The 22,127-nt window shown below is 46.1% G+C and overlaps 1 protein-coding gene across 14 annotated transcripts in view; it reads right to left on the bottom strand.

Moving 5' to 3' along the window:
• TENM3 (teneurin transmembrane protein 3) overlaps positions 1-22,127 on the bottom strand; it is a 1,278,657-nt gene that overhangs the window by 612,710 nt on the left and 643,820 nt on the right. Inside the window, exon 1 of one of the 14 annotated variants that reach the window (XM_067022799.1) lies at positions 8,508-8,560. The exons of the other annotated variants lie outside the window; for them this stretch is intronic. The gene's annotated coding sequence lies outside the window, so the exon portion shown is untranslated. Of the gene's footprint in view, positions 1-8,507; positions 8,561-22,127 lie in introns of those variants that run through there. 14 annotated transcript variants of the gene reach the window in all.

Raw genomic sequence — 22,127 nt, forward strand, 5'->3', positions numbered from 1 at the left:
GAGTTAGTTCCTGCTGTATAACACAGTGAGTCATTTATACATATACATACATCCCCATATCCCCTCCCTCTTGCGTCTCCCTCCCACCCTCCCTATCCCACCCCTCTGGGTGGTCACAGAGCACCGAGCTGATCTCCCTGTGCCATGCGGCTGCTTCCCACTAGCTGCCTATTTTACACTTTGTAGTGTATATATGTCCCTGCCACTCTCTCACTTCGTCCCAGAAGAGAGAATATAGCCTTTTCAAAGCTCAAGTAGTAACTACACAACCAATCCGTATGCCTTAAACGTGAAAAACAGATACATTTAAGATGTGATACATTAATGATTTGTGTTAACTCACATTACCATTTGCTGATAGCTAAAGATAAAATTCACAACCTTGATCTGTTACAATTCCTATCGGAAGCACGATGCAGTTTTTAAAAGCTACTTTCATCGGATGATGTGAGGAGAATTAATTGATGGCACCTTACAAAACAAGCACTCGTCCTCCCCTTCAGCTCTCTCGTTCGGCAGAGATATCACACACCTGCGTTGTAGAGCGGAACTGTTTTATTGGAAGGTGCAGATTTTATATACAACTTCAAGAGAAAGAGATTAGACTTCTGTTATTGGCTATACTGATTCAAGGTTGATCCAACTTGCTAACATCAGACTTAAATGAAAAGCAAGATTATATGAATTTTACTGAGATGACCTGAAACTAGAATATCAATAAATGATGTATCTTAAAATATAACATTTATTTTACAAATTCATGCTGGGCAACTTAAGGATGATAATATAAATACATCATTCATCTTTCATTTTTGTAACATGTAACTTTTTCGTTATCTGTGTGGACACTGCACACATATGTATTAAGGAATATTCTCCAAGTGTCTAGATTATGTAAAATGGGATATTCATTAAATCAAAGTATCTTTATGATTTCTAGAACACCAGATTTATCTAATCGTCTCAATTCCTTTTAGGTTTCTTTAAAAACTTAGACTGGAGTTAGTGCATGTTTTGATTACTAATATTTTTAAATCCCTTAATTATAGACTATAGAGCACAGTATCCATATAAACACAAATCTGAAGTTGTGATTAGTGGAAACATATATAAAAGATAAAAGCCGTAAATGTAAAGTTTAAATTTAAGGTTTATTTACACACACGCATATTAGCAAAACAATATTTGAACTTGAAAAAATATAAAATGAGGACTTTTTTGGTTTGAGGCTGCATTTTAAACTACAATTTATTATGCTTCAAATGTTTACAAAAAGAATTTTTAAAAATAAATTTAATTTTAAAATTTCATCCTTTGCAATGATATATTTGCCTTGAAAGTAATAACACTATACACATACTATACCACCTAATATCATACAAATTAAAACAATATAGAAGAAAATTATATCACCATCAAAACACAGGATAGCAAATATTAAAGTATTTTATCTTTCATAAAGTATGGATTCAAAGGCCCTGCTACACATGTAAATTTTAAAAATTAGTTAGCAAAGAAAAAGGATTTTATTGGCAAATCAACATGCTACCACTGTTTACAAAGTTTCTATGATGCCAGAGTCTTCTCTTTTAGAGACTGTATTTTCTAGGGACTGTACTAAGAAAGAAGTTTGCCCTTTAATCACGGGAAATACAGGGCAGGCTATTCTATTACTATTTGGCAAGAAAAAGTTATGCAAAGACATAAAATGTACTCAAAGTGAGGACCCCGTCAGACTCTGGTCTGACAGGTACCCCTTACCTGAGTGTCCTAACTTTCATTTTTGTTTAAATTAAAATTTATTTTAAATGGTAGATATGCTAACAGCGTCACAGGACAAAGACAAGTTGCAGATGAGCTCAAAGTAGAAATGCAAACTTCGAAATACACTACGGAGGGAAAATGTTCTAATTTGAAGGATACTATCGGGCAAGAAGTTCACGTCAACATTCACCCCTTCCTGGCTCCAAAGTCATCCACAGCTTTGTAAGGTAACAAACATAGTCTCTTTTTCCTAGAAGATACGGTTATTTTCAAAAGCATTCTAACTCTTTAGGAATGTCTCTTAAAGTATTAGTGAACGTGAAAAGGGTTAACATTTTAGTTATTCTGATTATATTCAGTTATTCTACAAGCATTATTGATACTCTCACAAAATTCAGCAACAACACTGTAAGAAGAATGCCTAACATTTGTGACAGTCAAGAGACAAAATATGGTTGGGTACACTATAGCTTTTATTCCTTTATGCTATTACGGTGACTCACTTTTCTCTATTTAAATTACTAGATTAGTTATTGTTTGCAGTATTCCTACTTTTATTATTCTCATTACACGAAATGTAAGAGCAAAGAATTTACATTTTCCAATCCTCATCTTTTCGTTTATAAAAATGTAATAACGCTGTTCATGATACTTTTTTCTGTTGTTCTTCAGAGGAAAAATAAAAGTCACAGATTTGTTCTTCTAGAACTACAGGGCCAACGAGAGCTTTCTTTAGCTGGAAGTTATTATAAATTCTGAAGAAATAAAAGTTACATCTGTCTTCTCCTGGTTTTCATAATTGTTTTAAGTGACAAGCCCTGTGCCAGCTTTGTTTGTTTTTTAAGAGCTATTTGAAAGAACCAATCCCCTGCCAATTTTTCCCACCTCCACGTTGACAAATTGCAAATTCTCGGATAAAAGTATTAGCAGAGATGTTACACTTTAAAAGAGCATGTGGTAGATGGAGGACAAAAAAAACAAGTATACTTTTCAATAGGTTCCACTATGATAACTACCGAAACAAACACATCCCAACGTGAACGCAGTTGGACTTGCCTCCTGCAAACCCGTGAAAATACGTGGTGCATTTCTTTCTTGTTGCGTGAAAAATTAAAAATTAAATGAAAGTCATTTCAGTCTTGTCTTGTGACTCTCTGCAGAACATACCTTCCAGTGTGTGGTCCAAGTCCACGAGCTCTCCTACGATACCTCTCAGGACGGAAGCCAAGTGCTGAACATCTAGGTGCTGGACATGCTCTTGAGGAAAGAAGGAGCTCTCCTCTGGAAATGCCCCTGTTATCCAAAAGACACCTCACCCCCTCGCACTGATAGGAGGTCCACAATTCTAACCGTAAAATATTCGTCGAGCTTCACTCAAGATCAAATCATCCATTCTAATAAGAGATTAGCTTTTCTTTCTTTCTTTCTTTCTTTCTTTTTGTTCTTCTGGGTGAAGTAGGCACCACAAATTCACATCATCTCACTATATTCAGAAATGCTTCAGAATCTGACTGAAGGAAGACAGTCATCACCAAGCCGCTATTTCTGTCTAAATTGTGGCCATCTCGAGAGGAATGGTCACAACAATTTTGGCAAGTGTAACTGATCATGGAAAAATGACACAATGACTGAAAGATACCCGTTATGAGCCTTATCTTCAAAGATAAGTGACCTTGTAAGTTACCTCCTAAATGAGCCTTTAAAATAATCAGAATGTTTTTTGTCTCTACTTAAAATTTATAAATTGGTGTTTAGTCCCATACACAAAGGAAGCATACCTATAAAATAGAGCTGTTCATATGTTTCCTTTTCCCCGTCAACATGAAGAACCATATACAATATTTAGAATCCCTTCTACGGATTTTTTTTTAAAAACCAACAAAGTTCATATTCTCTTGCAGGGATCTAAAACGCGCATACTTAAAGTGAAAAAAATTTAGAAGTTAATTTTCTCCTGTACTTACCCAATTAACTTAAGTGACCATATATGCCATTTATAGATTGCTTTTCCTGTCAAATATGCTGCTACACACAGAAAATGCTCAAAGGATCATCACATCCTAACAGATATTCACATTGTCTCCTCTTCCTCTTCCCACTTCTCTCTTTCTCTCTCCCCTTTTGGTTTTGAGGCAGAGGCCCAGTTATAAAGTTATTATTTTGAAATAACCTGATAATATGATTATTATTAAGTAGTATGATTCTCTCCCCTGGAGACCCAAGTCACATCATCCCTGCTCCTCCTCAACTGCTCTAAGAGAAGGAAAAAGTATTCCGCAACACCTGCAAACACCGTATCAACAAACAGAATCCCACACTAACTTTCACATCATGGACCATAAACATCCAAGTGTGAATATATGCACTTATTTTTTCCAAAACACTTCACTTTCAAAAGGGATGTTCTCTGTTTTGCACGCTCCGGCATAAGCCGGAGGGAAAATGACTTTTAAACTGCCACATCTCCATTAAGTGGTTGTTAACTCCTAATCTACAATAAAGAATGCAACCATAGTTTGATAATACGATACACTCCATTCTACACACGCTCCTTATTGCATCAGAACCATCTATTATTTCACTGAAGTCACGGAACTCAGTTAAGACTGCCTCCTATCACGAACTCGTTTGAAGGGCTAGTCAGGACTAGCCCTTCCAAGACTGCAAAAGTTACCAACAGGGCAGTAAAAGTCTCATCCTGGTCACCACCATCATCATTATATGATATCTGAGATGGTTTCAATCCTTTGTTTACATGGCTGATGAGTACATTCTATGATACTGACATTAATTTGTACAGTGATTTATTTAAAGTATAAACAGGTTCGAGCAGATGTTCTCTTTTATGAGGCTACTATGTAGCTGTTCTAACTAGCCAGTTGTCAGAGTTACTGAGTCAAGACCATGAAAAAATTGTATCAAAATTCTTGCAAATTAATGAGTCCTACAGTAGTTTGGGTATATGAAACATCTGTATATCTTAGGGCATGTTTCTGTGCTTTGAGAGTTTACATTGTAATGGCTGGCTAAAAAAAATGCTTTGAAAATGGCTATTTAAGTGAACTATTTTAGTATTAAAACTGTTTTAAATGAATCTTCTTAACTGGAGAAACACTGATTCAACGTAAATAATCTATGAGTATAGAGAGGAAAATTAAAATACAATAAACATGTTTCCCACCAAGTCTTTTCTTCCTGAAAGCAAAGAACAATGTCACTGTGGAACTTCACGTGTACCTATAAAGCAGTTCCATCCTTATTTAAATATCCTGCACACCATGGCTATATTAGAATACTTATCTGTATTAATCTTATAGTCTATGCTTTAAATATTTTATTTTATTGGGACGATAAGTATGTAGCACAGTAAGCTACACACCCAGGAAAATCTTAACATGGTCTTTCAGAAGAGATAAAAAGCTGATAAAGCTGAAGCCGGCTCGACACAACTAAGAAACAAATGCAAATAGCACCGTAGGGACAGTACCATTTACCACCTTTCCAGGTTTCCAAAGGGGATGAAGAATGACCTCCAGACGCACTACCCCTCAGTGTCAGGACTGCACCTACCACCTCGTGAGGTCAGTCAGCACCCACGCGCGACACGCGGACCTACCATTTTAAGACAGCCTTAAAAACTCGACTAGAATGTTGATATAAACGAAAAAGGGAATAACCTAAATGTATAATGTTCACCATTTACGACCCCAAAAATGATAAAACCTTCTGATGAGCGAGAAAACACACCTGGAGACATATGGTACTGGGGGGAAAAAGGCTATTTTAGTTGAAAATGTATTAATGAATTGCTTCTGCATGCTTTATCTAGTTCTCAGAGAAAGTTCAAATGAGGTCCCCCAAAGGATGTTTTAACGACGAGAAGCAATATTTTGAAACTCATACAAACCATCATGCTTGTTTGGAAACAAATGACTTCTCAGGATGTAGAAGTATTACTATCAATCACCAACGAGTTAATTCTACATAATAAGGCAGGTCTGGATGCAAACTGGTCCATTGTGGAATGCTGTATCTAAAAGTCATTACAACAGCACTCCAAATGAAGGCAGCTCTCCAAACCACTTCTTGGCTCAGAAACATTCATCTCAATTAGAAGGAGAGCTTCAGAATGGTAATGCTTGGTATAAAAAAGTATAAAATAAATCAGTTTTTATAAGACACAACAATTAATCAGTTTTGAAACTAAGAAATCTTTTTTTTTTTTTTCTTTGTTACTCAGAAAAGTGCCAATCGGGACTCTTAAAATAGCCGGTATCTCCAAAATCAGGTTCTGAATGTGTCCTCAAAGAAGCTTGCATGACATAATTTTAAAGACTCAGTTGTTCAAACTTTTCAGTAGCGTGGCATTGATGTACTAGCTTTTTAGTACGCCTCTTTATTCTGAATTCATGTGAAAGTCTCCACTCTCGTTCAACTTCATAAAACAAATACAAATTTAATTGAAAAAATTCAAAGGGATGTATGATTGGTTGCGGGTCAGAGGAAAAGTTTGACAGCAAGCTACTGTATTCTTTCCTGATATTCTCCATGTAAGTAAAAAAAAAAAAAAAAAAGTATGTCCTAAAAGTCAAAATGGACACTTGACTATCAAATAAAACATTGTTAGATAAGCAACGCGTACGCCAACATGCTTAACAGATTTCTACAGCGTATCTTCAAGAAAAGGGCAGACAGTTCATTAACGCTGCTGAATACGCTGATTCACATAGTACCTTGAGGACATTCCTCAGCCACCCAGATATCAAAGTTTTAAAGGGAGAAATAAAGTTCAATAGGAAGGAGGTAAGTATATTAAAATAATCAATATTAATAAACTAACAAAGTTGTCTATATGGTGGTTTGCTAGCAGACTAAGACCATCCTCGGGACTTACTCCCCAGCACCGTTGTAGAAAGGACAGACTTCAGCATTTCCAAACACTCGCACAGCTACGGCAAAAACATCATTTTCTGTACATCCGGCTCAAGGTTGATCAGGTATTTCCAATAGCACATTCTACCCACAATGATAGGCATACACTTGTGTCTGGTTTCTTATTTGCTCGACTCTTTACAAAGAGAATAATTACTCTTGGCTCTCAGAAGCAAAGATAAGAAAGACCAGCTTGAACTTGCCAACTGGATGATTATTGTTTAGCTAGGCTTTCTTTCCAAATAAATTTACAACTTTCACTCTATTTAAGTGCTTTCTTCTATGCAAAGGTAAGCATCCTTATCTTTCTTTGTCCTCAGCCTAATAAAGCACGTTGTTCCCTCTTCTAGCCAAAAAGACTCAAGACACGCCTCCAAGATCATAATAAGAAAAGCCTCTGTAATTGACTTAAAACGTGTCTTTCTAGAAAATAAACAGAGCCATGCAAAATGATTCAATTTTGAAAAATAAGTACTCGGAATTCTACTATAAATTTATCTGCTTTATTTTAAATAACCGAGCAACCCTCATCAGGGCCGACGTTCTCTGCCGTCTATGTGTGGCTGGTATGGATGCTACTGGCAGAGGATACTAATGTATTTTCCAAATACATAAGCACTGCTATAGTTATTAGTATATAAGTACATTTTTCATTAAAATTGTGTAGTATATGTACAATGTCTTACTAGAAGGAACTACTTTTCCTCCTAATAGTCTTCTAAAAAATTAAAAATATATTTACTACTAGCAAAAAATAGTACCTTTGAGTAAGAGGAATATTAAAATTCATCAAAGAAGAAAGAAAAGACTGTTAAGGAAAATGCAACAGGAAGAGAAATACACATAATCCTGAAATACACAATAGAATAACTAAACTCATTATAACCCCCCCCCTTAAAGAATTTAGGAATAATTTGTGAATGCCATGACATTTTAAAGTGGGATTAGCAAGTCATATTACTCAACTAGCCTCTCACTCTTAGAGCAAGAATTAAATATTTGCTCTGCATTTAGAATCACAAATCGAAAGTTTCAAGGCTCTTCCAAGAATGCCATATACTAAGAAATACAAGCTAGAAGTTTTAGATAATTAAAGAACGTATTCAGGAAGGCACAAAGCAAGATTGTTGGCATATCTGTAAAATCTTTTGTTTCAACTGAAACATTAAAACCTGTAATGAATTTTAATTACACAGTTACTCTTAATTCTAAACTCTGTTCCTGATATACTAGAAAGACTACAGGTACTTCTCCAGGCAGGCAACTGGGAGGGGTGTGTGTGTGTGTGTGTGTGTGTGTGTGTGTGTATGTGTGTGTGTGTATGTGTGTGTATGTGTGTGTGTGTGTGTGTGTGTGTGTTATTTTAAACAAATTCACGAAAGGAATCAAATCACCAAGTTCTGTTCAGTTGCAGTAACCATCTTTTGGGATACTCTTCCAAGCTCTCCAAAGATGCCAGCCCTGTCTTTTTTTTTTTTTCCTCCTTCTTTTGACAACAGAAGGGAAAGGTAATATGCCTGAACATATTTCTATTTCGAGTGAAAAGACCACCCAGTGGATTCTGCCAGAGCCTGCAAATGCCTGACAAATACATTGTCAGAAGATAAGAAATAGAGTATTATGAAGAGCCAGTCCTCTTCTCGGAATCCCAGCCGTCTGGGGCACTGTAAAAAGTGTTTGGACAGCGCTCGCCTCCTTCACTTCCACCGCGCTCACCCCAGAGTCCCTGGAAACTTCCCTCTAGCTCGAAATCACAAGGACTTCGGCAACCAAAAGTCCTGGCGGGGTCACGCGGCGGAGCTCCTCCTTACCCTTCCTCCGCGGTCAGCATGAGCGGCAGGTCGCCCCCCAGGCGCCCTGAGGCGCGGCGCTGAGGGCGGACCGCGGCCTGCGAGGTGCCACCGCAACTCCCCGGAGCCGCCGTACAGCCCCCTAGCCGGCCGCGCGCGAGGCGGACCTGGCCGCGAGCTGCAGGCGCCCCGGCCTCTCGGCGCTCGAGCGCCCGCCTCGGGACACCGCGTGCCGCCTGCAGCCCCGCGCCGGCTCCTCAGCCCGAGTCCCGTCGAGGTGCGCCGCTCCCGGCACCGTCCCCGCCCCGCACTCCGCCCCGGCCGAGCTCGGCGGGCGCGGGCGGGGCCGCGGCCCCGGCCGCGGGAACCGGGCGACGCGAGCAGGGGCGGGGCGGGGCGGCGGGCGGCCCCGGGGACAGCGCGCCCCCGCCCCCGGCGCCGCGCCCCGGGCCCCGAAAGGAAGGAGGGCGCGCCGGCGGCGGCGCCGCACTTACCGCGCTCGGCCCCGCGTCCACCCGAGCAGCAGCGCGCGCAGCCCCGGCCGCGTTCGAGGAGCCGCGCGCGGGGCACCGCCGGGGGGCGGCGGCGGGCGGGCGCGTTACAACTTCCTTCCCGGCCGGCGGCGAGGGACGCGGCGAGGGGCAGCGCGCGCCGGGCGCCGCGGAGTTCACTTTCTCGGCTCCCCCGCGCTCCCCCCGCCGCCCGCCCGCCAGCGCCCCCCGCGGCAGGCGCCCCCCGCGGCAGGCGAGGCGGGGCCGGCGTCCTCGCTCCCCGGGCCGCCCGGGAGCCCGAGGATGGGGGCGGCAGGGGAGGGGGCGCGGGCGGGGCGGGCCCTTCACGGGGTGGCGAGGGGACGCGCGGGGCCCAGAGTGTGTGCCCGAGCCCAGGCGCGTACACGTGTCCGCGTGTGTGCCAGAGACGGGCGGGGGGGGGGGGGAGGGAGGGAGAGACGGAGAGAGGGAGAGGGGGGAAGGAGAGGGGTGGAGACAGGGAGAGAGAGAGGGAGAGGGAGAGGGATAGAGAGACAGAGAAAGAGAGAGAGAGAGACAGAGAGAGAGACGGAGAGAGAGAGGGAGGGAGGAGAGAGGGAGAGGGAGAGGGATAGAGAGACAGAGAGACAGAGAGAAAGAGAGAGGGAGAGAGAGAGAGACGGAGAGAGAGAGAGAAAGAGAGGGGGAAGGAGGGGGGAGAGAGGGAGAGGGATAGAGAGACAGAGAAAGAGAGAGAGAGAGACAGAGAGAGAGACGGAGAGAGAGAGGGAGGGAGGAGAGAGGGAGAGGGAGAGGGATAGAGAGACAGAGAGACAGAGAGAAAGAGAGAGGGAGAGAGAGAGAGGGGGAGAGAGAGAGAGAAAGAGAGGGGGAAGGAGGGGGGAGAGAGGGAGAGGGATAGAGAGACAGAAAGAGAGGGAGAGAGAGAGAGACGGAGAGAGGGGGGAGAGAGAGAGGGAAAGAGAGACGGAGAGAGAGAGAGAGAAAGGGGGGAAGGAGAGGGGAGAGAGAGGGAGAGAGGGAGAAGGAGAGAGAGTGGGGGAGAGAGGGAGAGGGATAGAGAGACAGAAAGAGAGGGAGAGAGAGAGACGGAGAGAGGGGGGAGAGAGAAAGAGAGAGAGGGAGAGACAGAAAGAGAGAAAGAGGGAGAGAGAGGGAGAGGGGGAGGGGGGAAGAGAGGGAGAGGGAGAGAGAGAGAGAGGGAGAGGGGGGACGGAGAGAGGGGTGGAGAGAGAGAGGGAGAGAGAGACAGAGGGGGGGAGAGAGGGAGAGAGAGAGAAAGAGGGAGAGAGACGGAGAGAGAGAGGGGTAGAGAGAGAGAGAAAGAGGGAGAGAGAAAGGGAGAGAGAAAGAGGAAGAAAGAGGGAGGGGGAGGGGGATGGGGGAGGAGAGCGGGGCATCGAGCCTACCGTGCGCTTTTCTCCCCGTGCGGGCCGAGCTGGACCGGGCGCTGGTCGTTTGTCATCGCGGCCTCGTCCGCGCCGGCACGAGTCTCGATGACAGGGACTTTATCTCGTCTGCTTCTTCATTCAAGAAGACAGCTTCCCGGGCTGGTGCCTTTTTCTGCCAACGGGGACCTGCCGGCCTGGAGCCCCCCCTCGCCCCCTCCGGCCGCGTCGGGTTCGGGAAGGCGCCGAGGCCCCCGGCGGTGGCCGGTCAGGGCACCTGCCGCCCCGGCCGTGACTTGGGGGTCGTCCGCGAGCAACACTTGAGGCTGAGGAGGGCCCGCGGCCGCAGGTTGCGAACACGAGCGGATCTGCAGCGCCCGCGGCGCTCACACGCGCAGCCAAGTGCGTGGGGCGCGCGCGGGCCGGTCCTCTCCGTCCGCGCAGGCGGGGGGCGCAGCAGTGGAGACCCTTCGCCGCGCGACCGAACCGCCAACCTCGCCGGAGACGACCGCCCCTGGCCCTGCGCGGCGTGCGCACCTCAGGTCGGCCGAGCCGCCCGGGACGCGGGAGGGCAAGGCGCTGCCGGCGAGAAGAGGAGTTCCGAGGCGGGGCGCGCAATGGAGGGTTTCCAGCGCCGGCAGGCGGCCCGGCCCCCGCGGAGCGCCTGGAGACGGCCCGCGCCTTCCTGTCCGGAGCGTCCTCTCTTCCGAGGCTGCAAAGTGCAAAGGACCTTCGGACGGGGGAGGGGGCTCTACACACGCAGACTCGCGCGGCGGCCCCAACTCGGTGCCGCGAGGTCCGCCCCCGGCTGCCAGCCCCGGGGCGCTCAGCCCGCCGCCCTGGCCCGGGGACGGATCCCGGAGGCCTCCCAAGGCTGCGCACCCCTCATTCTCCTCCCCTCAGGTTAGCCGCTGAACACTACCCCTGCCTTGGCGTTGTTTGCCGTGGGAGGAAAATAAAAGTTTACTACTGGGTACTGAGCACTGTCACCTCCTACGCCCTCAAGCTCCCCGGGAAACCCTCGCTCGCAGCGCCCCAGCACCAGGCCCGCCCCCGGTGGGAAGATGCCCCCCCGGGGCGGCTTTAAGCTCAGGCTGCGCGGGACCTTTGCAACAGCCAGCCCGCGACCTCAGGCGAGCACATCGCTGGCATCTTTCGTTCGCGGACCCCGTGGCGGCCGGGCCGGGGCGTGCACGCTCTTGGGCCGCCCGAGCGTATCCCCCGGGGGTGGGGGGCGGGCCGCTGAGAAGCAGTGCCCCGTGCCGCCCAGACCTGTTCCTGGAGACCTGGCAGAGGGGCTTATGTGCCTGGCGGCTTCTTCCATCTCCGGCTCCCAGCTGCTGAGCAGAGGCTCCCACCAACCTGCATCTAACCCGACTCGGGCCGGAGGAAATATACGGGCATTTGTAACCACGTGCGGAGACAGACCAAGCCCTCGGAAAAGCAGAACAATGCCTCCTAGAAAAGCCTGAGCCTTTGGGATGGAGTTTCTCCGCAGTCCGGGGGTCGAAGTGACACGCAAACTTGCATTAGTGTATCCAGTCCCCCAGGCTGAGCTCCCGCGGTCGGTAGCGGACCGAGCGCGCTGACACGCGTTGCATTAAGAAGTAGCAGCAATACTTGAGCGACCCGACCCGGCTCCCAGGGCCCCCTGGGCGCCAGTGAAGCTGAGCACCACAGGCCCATCTTTGCCGAAGGTTCTAGAGTCGCCCCGGGGTGGATCGGTCTCCTTCCTGCCACGCGTATTTCATACTTGGGGGGGCGGGGGAGGAAACCCAAGGCAGCGGCGTCAGATTAATTACTATCCCCCTCTCATTCTAGCCATTCTCATTTTCTTGAGAAAAACTTGCCACTTACGAAGGCATGCCCCAGATTTTACATGACAACCACAGAAGCTACTTAAAACTTGCGTCCCTGACAAGATGTTTCATAAATCACTGTTTGTAGCCCAGTTCCCAGAAAAACATGGTAAGTTTTCAGAACTTTTCTAAGGTGTCCGAGCAACACTCCCCCTGGTTCTTTCAGTACCTTGCTACCTAGGAATACACACACACACACACAGACACACACAGACACACACAGACACAGACACACAGACACAGACACACACACGAGAAAAGATACTCCGCCCCAGCCCAAAGGGGCCAGAAGAGAAGAGCTACATCACTGGTAGGACAGGTGGGAGCCGGGGCCAGGGGGCGGGCGCGTTTCTTCTTTCCAGCTCTTCCCCCCACGCCCAGGACCCTCATTAGAGCTAACGCTGGTAAGAAGCGCAGGAAACAAACAATGGGACTCACGGAATTTAGAAATGGTAATAAATCTTGGAGCCTGTCTCTGGCCCAGCTCCCCGGCACACAGGATATTCAAAGTTTTCCATTCGGTAGGTGATGCTGAACATTCACACGAACTGGCTACAGCACAGACAGAAGGCTCTAGAACTCACTGCCACGGCCCCGCGCGCCCTTCCTGCCGGGCGCCGCCGGCGGACAAAGCGCGCAGGTGTCCTGAGCAGCGCCGCCCGAGCTGCCGGCCGCCTGCGCGCGTTCGGCTGGGGGCTCCGCGGCGTCTCTCCCTCCTCTTCCCTCCCTAACAAAGAAGCTCCGTCCTCCGAGGCCCTTAGGAGAAGCCGGCGTGGTGCAGGGCCTGGCTGCGCCGCACGCCTTCTCCTCCAAGTGGACCCCTGGAAAGCAGGCATCTTGCCGCGGGGCCGCTGTCGAGGGCGGGCGGGACGGGGGCTGCCCACGCCGCGCCCTCGGCTGCGGGAGAAGCCTGCAAGACGTGGCTGTGCGTTCTGCAAACCTCTGGCTGCTCGCTGCAGACTCCGCCGGGCTGCTGCCGGGGACTTGGCCGTGTGGGCGCAGCCGGCCGTTCGGGGCACAATGGGACCGAGCCGGCGGCGGCGCCCTCGCGGGGGGACCCCCGGTCACACCGGTACGCAGCTCTGCCGAGCTCCCCTCGCACTGCGCACCCCCTGCCCTGGAAGCGCGGGCCTGCCGCCTTTGCAAGCCTCGAAGGGTGCTGGGGAGGACGCTAGTGGCCGGACCTCCAGATTCCCTGCGGGCTTAGGAAGGACCTGACGGCGCCCTGGGGACTGAGAGGGAGAGCTGGCCCGTTGGCTCCCCACCTGAAGGTGATGCTCGTCGGTTAGAGTCAGCTTCAGGGGCGCCTCCCCGGGGCGGGGGGCGCGAGGCGGGGCTGTCCTAAGGCTCCAGCCTGCAGCCAGAGGGACTGGGTGGCAGCTGTTCCCGCGTCCCTGCCGTGGACAGCAGCCGGTCCCCCGCAGCCGCCTCCTCCTTTGCCTGGCCGGGGCTTTCGGGCGCCAGAAAGGGGAGCCCCACGTCAGGCAGGTAGGAGGCTCTCGCAGGAGGCTCGTGGGTACCACTGGACTTTAGAGCTGTTCTTTGGACTTCTTACATCTGCTCTAGCAAACGGAGGCCGCAGAGACCGGCCGCTGAGCTCAGATCCGCGAGTGGCCTGGGCTGCACCCTCTCCCGCTGACCCGACTCCGGGCGCTCATGAGCGAGGGAGGCAATGCCCGGGCACCTGACCTTCCAGCTTTCCTTCGAGAAGATCAGGAAAGCCTATAATCCGTATCCGTCCAAAAGGAGGTTATGTCTCCACTGACCACAAGTAAGTGACGAGTCCCTCAAAACGGGGACTGAGGCTGGCAGTCGCCGAGGAAAACCAGTCACGTGGCAGGTAGCGAGCAATTAATCTGGGGCACTGCTCATCACTGGGACTCTGGACCTGCACACAGAAGTCTCAAGCAGCTCTAAAGTTCTCATCAGGTGTTCCGTTTACCCCCCTTGCAAAAATAAGTAACCTGTTTCCCTTGGCTGTTCCACTGAGGGAAACTGCAAAACAAAGATTCTGATTGGCTCACTGGCGAAGTCGTAAAATTAAATGACTGTTTGTAGTGGAAAATATGCTTTCATAACCTTAATTCAAGCAAGATAGGTCCCTCTCAACGCCCATGCCTTTTGGAGCCACTGAGTGCCGTGGCGATCAGGCAAAGCCGCCTTTAAATGGGACCATGGTTTTCCGGGACATTAGTTTGTGTTCCACGGCATGAACCGAGCCCGCGCGAGCCTCTGACCTTTGCTGAGAGCACAGTCGAGAGGCGCAGTCCAACTGCTGACTTGGTTTTGCTTGAGCCACACGAAAGATGCGGTTCTGCAAGGGAGTTTGGACACAGAGGCATCTTTTCACGTTTTGGGTTAACTCCATATCTGGGTTGAAAATCTGCCAGATTATTCCACACTAAAAGATGCAACCTTTATCATTAATAGTTAGCCTGTATATACAGTGAAATGTTATTTGGCAATAAAAATAATTGAAATAGTGATGCAGGTTACAATATGGATGAAACCTGGACACATTACGGTAAGTGAAAGAAACTACTCATGAAATATCATCTATTGTAAGATCAAGTACACCAGATAGACACAACCACAGAGACAAAAGTAGATTAGCGGTGGCCAGTGGATGGGGGATTGGAGGTAAGAGAATGTTCTAAAATTAGACTGTGGTTGCACGACCCTGTGAATATACTACAAACTGTCGATTTGTACACTTTGCATGGTGAATTGCATGGAATGTGAATTATATCTCATTAAAGCTGTTAAGGAAAACAAAGACAAAAAGTTATGCTGGAGTGTCTTTTAAAATCTGTCATATTTTCTATAAACGTTTTAGTAAGCAGTATATGTACTGTATCTAAGGTATACATATAGTGTATAGTGTATTCGAGGTATATAAGTATATAGAGAATTTAAGGTAGGCACTAGCAGGTTTTATAAATTATTGACACAGGACAATTTTGTCCATGATACAATGTCTGTTAGCTATTTCAGAATCCAGGCTATAAGTTAACTCGTAAGCATAGGTTAAAAAAAAAAAGCATCACGTGACTATAATTCAGTATCAGATCCATTGGAAATCTTCTCCTTTTCCAGAAGTGCCCTCCCCTCTTCTCCCTCTGCTGACTCCCTAGTCTGGAATGTCCTGTACTCTCAGCCCCCTGGCACATCTACTTTTGAAAACACCAATTAATGACACACCCCTCCCCGAGAAGCTCTTCCACGGTATTTTTGGCATGTAATAAGCGACGGCCCCATTCTTTTCTAGGGGCCTTTCCCAGTAGCTGAGAACTCCTGGAGCACCAGGCATTGGCCCTATTCCTCTTTAAACCCACAGGGTCCAGCACAAAGTTCTGTCGCATAGAAGACGCTCAATAAACGGTTGTTGAATGAATGAGTGAGCGCACGGATGAAATATTTCCTTTGTATTCAGTCATTCTGACTTTCTTTTTAAAAAAAGGATATGTCAGAAACAAAACTGACTTTGAAAATGTATTTGCAAAGTATGCTTTTCCACTTTCCTGTCCATGCGTTTTGCTTAACAATTCTAGGCATGAGAGCAAGACACATGAATTTAGCTCTGAACTTAATTGACTTATCTCAGAAAAATATTCAGTAGTAAAGACAAAAATAATAGGAGGGGCTTCCCTGGTGGTGCAGTGGTTGAGAGTCCGCCTGCCGATGCAGGGGACACGGGTTCAAGTCCCCGTCCGGGAAGATCCCACGTGCCGCGGAGCAGCTGGGCCCGTGAGCCACAAGGACTGAGCCTGCACGTCCGGAGCCTGTGCTCCGCAACAACAGAGGCCGCGACAGTGAGAGGCCCGCGCACCGCCATGAAGAGTGGCCCCCGCTCGCCGCAACTAGAGAGAGCCCTCGCGCAGAAACGAAGACCCAACACAGCCAAGAAAACAAAAACAAAAACAAAACACCTCACTCATTTAAAATTAATAATAATAATAGGAAAGGGAAAAGGCCAATTTGGTTTTCCTCTTTTTCAGTAAGAGGTACCACTTACTGAAATTTGGGGGAAAATGTAGTAAGTACCTATTATATGAAGATGCCCTAAGAATTTTCTATTAAGTGGGACCTGATTTATGAAACCTTTACTGTCTTCCGAATTTCCTTTGGATTTTTAACGGTAAGAAGTAAGGAGCCTAAAAGGACTGCTTCTCATTTCTTCAAGACAAGGGTTCAGCTGGTATTGGGGAAACAATCTCTGTTTGTTCCTGTCTTCTCAGGGGGACTGTTTCGAATTGATCTGGCACGGAATTTAGTTGGAGATGTGTATGTATGTTGCAGCTGAAGCAGAGAGCCTGTATGCTTTGTAAAGCGATAACCATATGGGCCTCACTTGAAACACTCGAGGATTTTCAACGTTAACCTGGGTTAAATTGAGCTATAAATTCAACTCAAATGTATACATCTTGACAAATTCATCATCGCTTGCGGATAGATTCAATCCGTGCTCCCCTCAGATTAACAAAGATGGGGACCAGTGATCACCAATGCAAAGGTTCACGGTGACAAAGGACCGTGATGTTGTGCTTGGCACTGTCGAAATGCAAATGGCCCACATTAAGCAGACGCTGTCTACTGTTATCACTTTCAGTCGAATGGAAATGTTTAAAAATGATCTCTGGGTAAAGAAAAGGATATAGAGGCAAATCTATTTCCCCTTACACTCTTTTCAAGCGCACTTCACTCTCATCGCGAAGATTTAGTTAAGGAAGCTCAGCTAAGCTAAAAGGCAAAGCGGCTGGAAGTTACTTCGTCCGGAACTGGATTCAGGACTTCTACAAAATAATTTATTTACCAGTCTTCATCTAGGGATCTGATCCATCATGGAAGCTTCCAAACACAACAACTTCTAGGGCTCCCTTCGACTTCTGAATATCAAATTTAGAGCTTACACTTTATTAAAGATAATAGTACTGAGTTACAGACGTTGATGGTCCTTCCCTAGCAGCTTTAAATTGCCTTGAAAAAGATACAGTTTCTTTAATTAAAAAAGCTGCACAGAGCTAATCCCTCTAGCTGAAAAAAGAAAAGTTTTAAGCAGTCTCTTTCTGCTCGCAGAGAGAAAGGCAGACAATACCATAACAGATCAGAAACATAAGCTATAGTCTGCAGCCAGGAGCACACAGCAGGGAACTGAATTCGGCTCCGAGTGTGTCATTTTTTAATCCCCCATTCCAGTTTTCCCCCGTCTGACCTCATGCTGAGATGAAGTTATCAGAGAAGACAGCTTTACTCTTACCAATGAATCCAACCCTGGATCTGTATTATCCTTAGCAGATCAAAACACCGCTTTCATCAAATAGCATTATCTGCATAAAAGGCATGCAATTGCCCGATAATTTCACCCAAACTATGCTATTCATTTAAAGGACAAGAAGAGAACTGGAATTCGTTCCTTTGGTGGGGGGTGGGGGTCCGCAGTGAAGAGTGAGGCTTAGAGAGAGGCAGAGCCTAGACAAGCTAACTTACCCCCTTCGCCCATGGGAACTTTTCTGTTTTTAAACACAAGACCCCAAGAAGGGGTCCATTTAAAAGTCCCCCTGCTCCTGGGCTTTAAGATTAATTGTTGGAGCAATTTGGTGCAGTCTGAGTGACAAAAGTGTAAGTTGTGTAGAAAACCGGCAGTGAGAAATTACAAAGCTTGCTGATGCCATTAGCCATGCTTCCCTGAACCCCAATAAAAACATCATATCCAGCAAAACGGGAGAAGCATAAGCGTTAGCTGCACAGTTGGACGGACGTTAACACAAGCTTGCGGGCGGGGAAGGCGGTCCTCCCGGAAGATCTTTCTACGCGTCACGGGAAGGCTGAAACCTGAAGTTGGGAAGACAGAGATGTATCACGCGACTTGGAGTGGCTACTTGGAATAATACTGAAGGAACCTGAGGAGTGAAGATGAAGCTCTTTTTGATTGAGAGGATATACTTTAGCCTCCTTGAGATTTTCTTTTCCATTTTATGTTGCAACAGTTCTCATTTGCATTGTAGATTGTATAAGATGTCATAATGGGATTCTCTTTAATGGATCCTAACTGCTTACTGAGTGACATCAGTTGTTTTGCTCAGGGTATCCTGATAGGTTAGAGCAATCAGACGAAACCATTTGTGTCAAGTAAATGGAAGTACTAAAAAGTCCTACAACTCCCGTGTGGGTGCGAGTGACCTATTAGGTATATGTTAATATCCTGTATAGTATGGATTACTCACCATAGTTTTAATGATTCGCTTGAAACTGTAACTCTTCTGCTCTGTTCTTTCAGAATTTATTCTGTAGACTGACCCTGTACGAAATCCAGCTTAGTCTCTACCCTTCCATCACCCAGACAACAATTAAGCACAAAAACATGTACGACAAACAATCAGGACTGCTTGAAAAAAAAACAGAAAAACACATGAACACAGTTCGCACCAGACGGAGGCTAGGAATGCTTCTGGGATTCATGAGACAGGTGAAGGGGCAAGAGTTTTCCCCCTTGAAAGAAACACAGAAATTAATCATGGCATTTTTGTCATCGCTGGCATTTTAATTACATGTATGTATTCTCTAAAGCATTGAAGTGTAATTAATAATTGGGTAGTTTTTCCATACCAACTTCCTGAAACTACAACTCAATACACAAGTGCTCTGAGGCTAAATGTCTGTGTGTGTGTGTGTGTGTGTGTGTGTGTGTGTGTGTGTATATATACACATATATATGGTCTACTGAGTAGTGAAGTTTGAATTCATGTTTCCAAAATAGAGCTTCATGACATACAAATTATCTTAAATTTAATGTGATTAAGCATTAAATGATGGTATTTCCTTGAATTTAATGACAGTACTATTTTCATGTCAAACTTGATTACAAGAACCAGCTTTCAGAGTGAACTGTTTAAAATCCCAAATCATTAACAGATCATTTAGGGTTCAGTCCCCGAAAACTTCTTGTCTGTGAAATATCAACTAAAGACATGGAGGCAGAGAGGGGAGTTTCACATTTTGCCCACAAGTGTGTGCAGTGTGTGTGAGACTGGTGTTAGAAGAAGTCGGAATTTTGTCCGCAGACGCTGGGAGAGAAAAGCTGTTTACATCATCAATACCACCGCCACTCTCAACACACACGTGTAATTTAGGTTGTAATTCACGCTCGTATACTATTTCCTCAAAATAGCAAAGCACATCGTGGGCCACTACACCCATTTGAAGCGGAGATAGTGAGAAAACGGACTTCCTCAAGACTTTAGAACATTTCAATGCAACACAGGATCTTGATCTTTTACTCTTTACTTTCACTCCAAGCCTGTGTTTGATTCCAACCGATTTCTCTCAGAGATTGCAACTGGATCATTCATAAATCCTGATTTCAGAAGTAAATTCAATCACAGTCACATGGGCCCATGTTCTGGAAGGCTAAGCAATCGTCTTCGTGGATTGTGGAATTGTTTCTTTTCAACAGCACTACTCTCAGCATATAAGCTGCCCACAGGGGCCAGAAAAAATGTATTTCTAACATTTTGGGTATTCGCTCGACGGGAACTTCAGTGCACTTTGCTTACACTACATTAAGACCGCAGAGCCTGGTTTGCTCTGTAGCATAATACATTACTAAGAGAGGAGAGTTGTAGATTAAGGCCATGAAAAGGCTAAAAGACTCAGATTGGAATAAAGCAAGTTCTGACAAGGCTGCAAGGTCTCATTTTTCATTTCTCTGATGAAGATGTAGCTCTGGGTTTTGTTTGGCTTAGGAAAGAATGGAAGGAGCCTGGCATTTCTGGAGAAGATTGGGAGAAAGAAGAATCTGGCCTGGGCAGAGTAAGTGTCCTGTTTACTGGCCACTTCCTTCCTAGCGCTTGCCTCCAAATCCAGCACTTTTAATCCACAAAATCAATGAAAGATCAGGATGTACCTTCCCCCTCTTTTACCCTTGGATAAGATATCTAGGAGAAAAAAAAGTAGGCCATGAGAAGATTATGAGCTAAGAGTCTTTTTAAAAGAGAGAGGAAATTGGCAGAGGCAGAATCTGAGTTAGAGGAAAGCGAAGGAAGAACAAGCTGACACTGAAGATAAACTTCAAGGATGCTGGGGGAGCCCGTGCGAGCCCTGGGTCCGGGTCCTAGCCCGATGCTCTGCTGTAACGGAGTCTCTCCATTTACCCGGATGAGTGAGTTCTGGACTCCCGCCTCCAGAGTTTGCTAAACTAGATTTGAATCAGACCCGGGCACAAGTCATATCTATTTTCAAACTTATTAGAAATCGACCTTTAGGGGGTAGGGGAGGGAAGGAGTGGGAGTCTGGGGTCAGCAGATGCAAACTAGTATACAGAGGATGGATAAACAACAAGGCCCTACTGTAGAGCACAGGGGACTGTATTCAGTATCCTGTGATAAACCATCATGGAAAAGAATAGGAAAAAGAATATATATATGTATAACCAAGTCACTTTGCTATATAAAATAAATTAACACAACATTGCAAACCAACTATACTTCAATACAATTTTTTGTTTTGTTTTGTTTTTTGGGTTTTTTTGCGGTACGCGGGCCTCTCACCGCCGTGGCCTCTCCCGTTGCGGAGCACAGGCTCCGGACGCGCAGGCGCAGCGGCCACGGCTCACGGGCCCAGCCGCTCCGCGGCACGTGGGATCCTCCCGGACCGGGGCACGAACCCGCGTCCCCTGCATCGGCAGGCGTACTCTCAACCACTGCGCCACCAGGGAAGCCCCCAATACAGTTTTTTACAAAAAGAAATCAACCTTTATAGTATTTTGAAGATTTTGATAATAAAGGATTTTTACCATATTAAAATTTGATGATTATCTTGATAATAAATGGGCTGACAAAATCTGTAGTAGTCCGAGACCAATATTTTTCTAATTGTGACCATTAGACCACATGTATCAGAATCACCTGGGGGTTCTTAATAAAATATACATTCCTGAGCCCTACCTTTGCTCTGTGGAATCAGAACCTTCAAGGATGGAACCAATACATAAGCATTTTTAACACGCTTTCCAGAGCATTCCTAGGTACAGGGAAGTCTGGGAAGTATTGCCCTGCGCTAAGTGCTTTACATAACGCAACTAGGCATTTCAGTTTTTATCATTAGCCTATTCAAGAGAACTTGATGCAAATAAATCTAGTTGAATTATTTTCAAAAGTGACACATTCCTATTTAAGGAAGAAACCCAAATTCACAAAATGAAGAAGGTGAGAATATCTGTCTGAAGAAATTCCAGCTGAAAATTCAGTAACACTTCAAATTTGGATTTTGAATCATTCTTTCCAAGAGTAGAAAAATCAGTGAGTTATAAATTGAGACAGCATTTTCGATGTGTCTTAATGGTCGGATTCCTGAGTACAAATTTTGGCTTACTACGTTGTTCAACAGTATATGTATGATTCTAAAATTATGTAGAGCTTGAATGAACCTTTAAACATGTATTAGTTCTATTTATTATCAGAAATTAAAGAATTCTTTGTGTGAGATGGAATAGGACTGAGTCAACATATACAGCTTTTAATAGGAATCAAGAAGAGATATGTCCAAAAAATTAAGAGCTGTCTTTGGAGGCGAGGCATTTTACAGGTCAGCGTCCCAGACTATATCCAGGATGGTTCTCAGAAGTGCTGCTCTTCCTGAAAGCCCTTACATTTTTAACATAAAGCATTCTCTCTACCCTAGCATCACTTCCTTCTTTTGCAATGACTTGTCTCTGAAGGATGTGACTTTCAACGAAGAAGTACTATTATTATACGTAAGGATGTGATCTTGTTTCGCCTTACATTACAAATTTAAAGTCCTTACTGTGAATAGTGGGGGAAGACATTCAAATAAGTCTTTTTTTGTATTGTCTTAACTGCTCGTTAGTACACCTGGTCCTCATTTGGCCCTTCCTCCTGCCCCGCT

The sequence above is a fragment of the Kogia breviceps genome, chromosome 20 (assembly GCF_026419965.1).
Source record: "Kogia breviceps isolate mKogBre1 chromosome 20, mKogBre1 haplotype 1, whole genome shotgun sequence".
In the NCBI taxonomy this organism is placed as follows: domain Eukaryota; kingdom Metazoa; phylum Chordata; class Mammalia; order Artiodactyla; family Physeteridae; genus Kogia; species Kogia breviceps.